Here is a 7,855-nt window from a genome sequence, read left to right on the forward strand (position 1 = left end):
TGGTAAGATCCTTACCATCCCCCATCCAATGAGCCACCCATGGATTCGAATTGCGTCGGTTTCGAGGAACTGTCGCCGTTTCATCCGACGGTAAGGGAGCTCCACCAATTGAAACGGCGGAAAGCACTCCTTACCGCTGGCTCACCCGGCGGGACCTCCCCTAATATAAACGGCGTGCGGTCGCTTCCACCCACACGCCAGCAAAAGGAGCGGAGCCAGCAAGGGAGGGAGGGAGAATGAAGGAAGGCAAGGAGAGAAGAGGAGAGGAGAGGAGAGGAGAAGAGAAGGGAGGAGGAGGAGGAAGAGAGGGAGGGAAGGGAAGGGATTGAAGTTTCGATGGTCGTTTTATTTCAAGTATTTTTTTAAATCTCATAGTTTAGTTAGCGTAGATAGTGTAGTGGATGGATGTAGTAGTGCATAGATCTAATAGTTAGTTTAGTGGATCTGAGACTTAGACAAATCTAGCGGATTTTAGACATAGAAAAATATAGCTTAGTCAGTATAGTGGATTTAGTTTAGGTATTTAGTTCACAGCAAATTTTATTTGTTTATTTATGTACATTAAATTTATATGAATATTAATTGTATTGCTAGGGTCACATGTTGTTTAGGTATTGACAATATAGTTGTTATAGGGGTAGTTGGAATTATTAGATTTAGTGAGAACCTTTGTGCTTGTCGCGTATATTGTCCCTGGTAGATGCCTATGATAAATTTAGTTTGTAAGGTTGGTTTAGTCTTAAATAGTTGTTAGTGTGGTTGAAATGAAGGTGTCATTCTAGTTAACTGATTTAAGTTATTATAAACTGCTCGTTTCGTGTATTTTGGCAGACATGTCGGATAGTTTATATTTCCAAGTGTTCTATGGTCAGGGGATGTTAGATATGGTCCAGAAGGGGTAGATTTGAGTGAATTTCCGTATTTATGCAAGTACTTACCACGAGAAAGAGAGAGGACTTGGGGAGCATATGCAGGTGGCTTTGTAAGGATTTCGATGTAGATAGAGATTAAGTGGATGTGTCTATGAAGATTGTAGTGAAAAGACAGCCCGACATAAATTTTTGGGAGCTGCTCCTGCTTGAAGGAACCCCGAGCTACCGGGCTTATGTAAAGGGTTGCACGAGGTAGGGTTTACCAATAATATGGTATGTTCAATTGTTCACGAAGGTTGGATCTAGCAGTCAGGTGTAAGAAGAAGTGGGAGGTGCTGAAGTTGAAGCGGAGGAATATGTGGAGAGTACTGAAGGGGTAAACGAAGACCTTGATAATGATGGGGAAGAAGGAGGAGATGCAGAGGATGATTTTGCAGCCCATGAGTCAAATAGGGAGGCTGATGAGGGGGAAGAAATTGTTGAGTTAGTTGAGTAGGTGGAGAGGGAAGGAGAGGAGGCCAATGGTGCCATGGATGATGACTCGTTCGATGAGGAAGATGCTTACCATGTCCCGCAGATCTGGTCAAATTATAACCATTCTGCCCTACAAGTCAATGTAGGGGAAAATATCCCTTTGGAGTATAGGGAGAATGAGGTATGCGTGGGTGCTTTGTACCCAAGTGGGGATGAGGTGAAGGCAGTTGTGAAGAGATGATCCACTTTATCTTTGCAGCGTCAGTTCAGGGTGGAGAGGAGCAATCCGACGGTGTATGATGTTCGCTGTGTGAGAAATAATTGCCCGTTTAGGGGTGCACGCATACAAGGAAAATGGAAGGATTACTGGAAGGTGACTAGAGTGGTTGAGCATCAATGATTGCTGGCTGAATTGGAAGAAACACACCACAACCTCACTGTTGATTTTGTTGCTCAATACATGTATCCTCAGATAGTGCAGAATCCTAACTTCGAGCCCAAGTCCATTGTTTTTGCCATAGAGGAGAAGTTCAAGTACAAGATTAGCTACAACAAAACTTACCGAGCGAAATAGAAGGCGCTGGAGATGAAGTGGGGTATGTTCGAAGCCTCTTACGACAACCTCCCTGTCCTGTTGCACACCATATGTCAGAGAAACCCATGAAACTTCTACGACGTGAAAACCTATCCATGTGCTCAGTTTTCAAGCAAACTGGTCATGCAGCGGTAATTCCTAGCGTTGGGTCCTTGCATTGAGACTTTCCAGTGATGTCAACCAGTCATTTGCATTGATGGTACATTTCTGACTGGAAGGTATAAAGGAACAACATTGATAACTATTGGGTCCGGCAGCAACAATTAGGTGTTGCCGCTTGTGATCGCATTTGTGGAGAAGGAGTCTGCAGATAGCTGGTATTAGTTTCTGGAGAGGGTGAAGAACATGATTGTGAAGGATGTGGAGGGGGTTTATCTCATTTGTGATCGGCACAAAGGCATTCTACAAGCAATCGAAGACCTACAAAATGGAAGTTAGAAGCGTTTCAGGGTGGCGATATGGTCGGACTTGAAGAGTAGGTGGTGCATGAGGTATATGGATGCAAACTTTCATAAGCAATTCAAGAACATGACACTTATGATATTGTTCAAGCATCTATGCAGCTAGAATCAGGAGAGGAAATTCAACCTCCCGTGGAAGAAACTTGACGACCTTACAAAGAAACAATGCGAAGACCTAGCCAAGAGGCCAGTCAACAGCGAGGCTGACCACCCTGTGTCTCTGGAGAACGTCGGGCTCGATGCTCCAAGTGTTAGGCGAAGACGAGAAACATCCATTAAAAGCTTCTCACAATGAATTAAGCATGAACCGAAGAAAAATTGAGCATTACTCTTTGACCAAGGAGGTTCTCGGTGGGGTATAATGACTACAAACCTAGTTGAGGTTTACAATTGGATCCTGCGCGGTGTTCGGGAACTGCCGCTTGTTGGTATCGTGGAATTCTTGCTGTACCGCACCATGAAGTACTTCAAGAAAAGGTACCAGTTGGCTGATAATTCAATGCACGACAATCACAAAATATATGGGTACAAGATGATAGAGTACATGGAGGAGGCAATTAAGAAGGCTCATTTGCATCGTGTGAATGAAGTGGGAGCTGTGGAACACCGGTTCGAGGTTGTTTGCAGAAACAAAGCTCAAATGAGCGGGAGGTGCAAGAAGCACACACAGGAGTGCATCATCAGCAATGAAGGGTGTGTTTCCTCTTGCCACAAGCTAAGGTTGCTGCACAGGCCTTGCACCCATGTCATTGTTGCATGCATCGAGGTGGGGGGACTTCAGCCTCGTCGGTTCGTGTCACACTACTTCCTGAAAGAAACCATATGGCACACTTGGAGGAACGAGATTTGTAGATATCGTTTACTAGGAGACTTAGTAAACAATCCTGGTAATGCCGCGCGCTACATTCCGGACCCTAATTCAGAAATGTTCCAAGGGGTCGGGTGACGCGAGAACAAACATATCCAGAACTACATGGATCAATGTGAATCTGGTCCTAATGTTTGCCTTTGCTCCAAGTGCTATGAAACCGGTCACACCTACAAGAACTGCCCTGTGACGACATATGGAAGTGCGAGTAGCCAAGATGGTCCATCAAACGGTGATAGAATTGCTGCAGTGCGTGGTGGGGGTCATCGTGCACGTAGCAACAATGACGGGGTTCTATGATTCATGTGCTATATGTTTGTGAACTAGTTGTGTTTTAAGTTTGTGAAGTCGTTTTAAGTTGTGACTCATGTGTTGTATGTTTCAGAACTTGTTGTGTTTTAAGTTTGTGAAGTCATTTCATGTTGTGACTCATGTGCTGTATGTTTCTGAACTCATTGTATCTTCAGTTTTTCAAGTAGTTGTGATACATGTTTGTGTACTCGTAATTTAGGCGAACCTTCCAAAATGTCATGTAATATGTAACATAAGTTGTAGTACTATGACCATGTAAAATTTGCATATCGTTTGCAATATCTCATTTGTAGTTTGTTTTATTTCATTTATATTTTCAAGTCATTATTATTTCAGGCACGTACTTATTTGTTTCGTGTTGCAGGTATGGCGCAGCCAGTTCCAGAGGGGTACTAGACCCCTGAGTTGCTTGACCCTACCTTGAACGGCCTTCACAGGCCCTTCATGTCAGGCGTTCAGAGTTTGAGGCTGGGCACGTTTCGAGCACGTAATCCGCTTTCAACGATGCCGATCGACACCCGTTGGATTCTGAGGTAAGTCGTACTGAGTTAAATTTATACGGTAAGTTGTAACATTACGTTGTTTGAACTAATTAATTTTATGCATGGTACAGGTTACGTGTTGCGGGCCTTCTCCCTCTAGCCAGGTTGGTTGAGGGGGACATGGTCGACGCCGCTACGCGGTTCGGGGAGAAGTCTACACGATTCCACTTCGACATGTCACTGCTAGCAGCTCTGCTAGACTGATGGTGGCTAGAAACACACACGTTCCACCTCCCAGTGGGTGAGATGGCCCCCACACTTGAGAACGTCTCGCTGTTACTTGACCTTCCTTGTGCGGGGCGTGTCGTTGCCGCAGTGGACCTCCCACCTATCTAGCGTGACGAGTTGTTGGGCCAGTTTGCCGACGTTCAGTGCAAAGATGGTGCTCGGTCGTACGTGACCTTTAGCTCGACACACAGGCCCACGAAGGCGTGGCTGTTGCAGTTCAGTGTGAGTACTTAGTTACCTGAGTGTCCAAATCGTTTTGTCTAACTATTGTTAATTTCTCATCTAATTATTTTATTTGGTGCAGGCCATATACATGAGAGATAACGCCAACAACGCCACAGTAGCGCGACACTTGGAAGCGTACCTGCTCTGACTGTTCGGGTGGATCATGTTATGCACGTCGTAGGGGAACTCGGTGCCTAAGCACCTACTTCCTTACGCGAGGGCCATTGCGGAGGCCCCACTCGACAATGTTCCGCAGTACAGCTGGGGTACAACTGTATTGGCGGCCACCTACAGGGGTCTTTGCACGGGCTGCTACAAGCTAGCCTCGGCGGAGCAAATATTCCTTAGCTGCTCGTTGCTGCTTAAGCTGTGGTCGTACGAGCGGTTCCCAATCGGGTGGTCACGGATTGACATGTCCCACTACTAGGAGCTGCCTTTGGAGCATGATGACGTCGATAGGCCCACGATGGGGTTGTTGTGGTGCTTGAGGAAGGTACGGTGCTTCAACTACAATTTTCATACGAGATTATTTAAATAAATACAAAATAACTAAGAAATACGTTATAGTCATAGCTGCCAAATTCTAATGCTTAATTTTTCCAACTAAATCAACATGTTATAAATTCTGTCATCAATCATTATTTATGTTGTATTTCACCATTTCACTCTGAATTCCTGATCTTCCCAAATTTATTGATCTTCCCAAATTTATTGTTTACAATGGAATAAATTCATGAACTTCCTATGAAAAAATGTACATTGCCTATGGTTGTTAGCAATCACCTTTATTTGTTGTAGGGATCGTAGGTTGGGGTGTGGATGAATAAGTCGTACCCGGAATTCTTCGGTCAGCTCGACACTCTTGTCGACATCGACGTGAGGTGAAGACCCTACACCATCGACGAGGTGCATGCTCATGCCCCGCATGGTCTCTCTTCGCTACGCCATTGGGACATGGAGTACTGGAGAACAACGAGACCACCGGTATAAGACATCCACGTCGAGGACTACGTGGTTCATCGTGTGATGAGGCAGTTCAGGCTGTAACAGCAGTCCCCACTTCCTGTTACGTCTGCAGTCCCGACCACCGTTCATAGGTACACCCCACCCTTTGATTCTCCTTCCAATAAGGATTTTTAGTTTAGCTAACTCCTTGCATGATGGTTATGTTAGGGCTAGCCGTCATGATGGTGGTGGTGGTGGGCCTGGGGTCCAGTGGGCTCCGAGGATGGTTCAATGGGTCGATATGTGGACGACCGCTTTAGACGAGGTGGTGCAGGAGAACCGTGCGCACGACGACGACGCTTTCGCCACGTACCTTCGATGGTTCTTGCCGAGGACCAGGACGCGGGTCATGTACGTTCCGAGTCAGCCACCAATGGAGACTGCGCCTGTCACGCAGACGTACCCGTGCTCGAGGGACGTCAACTTTGACGTCGCGGTAAGCTTCTGCATCATTTGTTACTCAAACTGCATCATGTGGTGTGGCTAACTTCAACCTTATCCTCTTGCCAAAAGTACGATATTATTGTAGAGGTCGCCACTAAGCTCAGGTGCGGCGTTGACCACTTCTAGCAGTTGTCTATGGAGTAGCACAAGATGTTGTACAGGAGGGCTTTGGGTGCCTGCAGTAGGTTCTTGAGGGCCGTCAGCTGCTGTGGCGGTCGCGGGGACGTCGTGCTTCTGTCATGGGCTGCCTACCCCCGTTCATCCTCTCTACCTCCTGTTAACCACCCGCTCGTCCGTCGTACCCGGGCCCATGTACTGCACCACAGGCACATGCGCCAGCGACCGAGACGTCCTGAGCCACACCGCCACCACCACCGTTTTGGCATGCCACCACCGGGCCGTCCACTCTTCCGCAGTACGTGACCCCGACAGGTATGTGAACGTTACTTAGTCATACACCATTGATGAAATATTATCCAATTCACCTTACTAACTAATAATTTATTAACATAGCCCCGCAGATGTACGAAGCTTACAATGGAGCGGGGCCATCTTCTGCTGCACCAGGCACATAGCTGCGCCACTACCATGCGTGATGAATATATGTTTTATATTCCATTTTAAATACGCAATGAAACTAACAATACCATTGCCTTGGTGCATAACAGGGTTCGCATACCGCGGAGGGGCTTCGGAGGACTCCGTCGAGGAGGAGGGATAGAGGTCCAGCGTCCATGCATGGGTGGACGATCTTTTCAGACCTGAGCCTGACGTGATCGGTGCCTCGCAGTTGCATGATGCCCCGGAGGCTCCTACATAGGACGCGACCCAGGAGCTCGCGACACCACCTGAGGCCGCAGCAGGACGTCCACCTCGCGACATTGCCCTACGGGAGCCCTTGACGTACGACCAGCAACAGACCAGAGCAGCGTAGCGGGCAGTGAGGCGTGGTCGGGGTCGGGGTGATCAGCCTCATTTCAAGCGAGGACGCATTTAGTGCGTAGGACCTCTTTTATCTTTTTACACCGGTGCATGCTATCATGTGTACGATTGTATAACGTACGATGTGTGGTTATCCGCAGACTACTCTATCTAGGCTAGGAGTTTAATGATTTTCAATGATTTCGTGCAATCACTCTACCTTTCTAAAAAATGTCATAAAAAATTAAGGGAACAATGTTCAAAATAGAGGTACAGCCTCGTATAGTTACATATTACGAAGTTATGAAGGAAAAATAATTGATAAAAGTCAAAAAAATGAAGGGAAAATAGTTGAAAGGATGTTTATAGCCGTTTCAACCGGCTATAGCGTCGCCAACCCCGCGGGGGGCCTTACTGCCGGCTCAAACGGCGGAAGAGCCCTTGCCCCTCCCACCGTTTCAGCCGGCGAGGCAGGCCCGCATGTGGCGCCGGCACCCTTCCGCTGTTTCATACGACGAAAAGAGCCATACCGCCATTTGGTTCGGCGGCATACGTCTATTTTTGCAAATTTTTTATTCGACTATTTATTTCTGCAAAATCGTAAAAAAATATATAAAAATAAAAAAATCCGTCACGCACGCCTGATTTGGATCTACACGCCTGCGATTTTGGGAGCGAGAAAGGAGTCGACATCCTCGCGCAGGCTTCCTCCGCCGTCCGCTCCGCTCCAGGCGCCGCCCGCCATGCCTCGCCGCGGCTCAGGTACGGTACCCTCCTACGCTTCTAAAGTTCTGACCATTGCGGCGTTGTGATTGCCTCCTCGATTGGGGTTGTCTCTTTACGTCATTGGCTTGTTGCTAGGCATGTGTGTACGTGGTCAAGGCATGTGTGTGTACTCCCTCCGTATA

Source organism: Setaria italica, chromosome IX (assembly GCF_000263155.2).
Source record: "Setaria italica strain Yugu1 chromosome IX, Setaria_italica_v2.0, whole genome shotgun sequence".
Lineage (NCBI taxonomy): Eukaryota > Viridiplantae > Streptophyta > Magnoliopsida > Poales > Poaceae > Setaria > Setaria italica.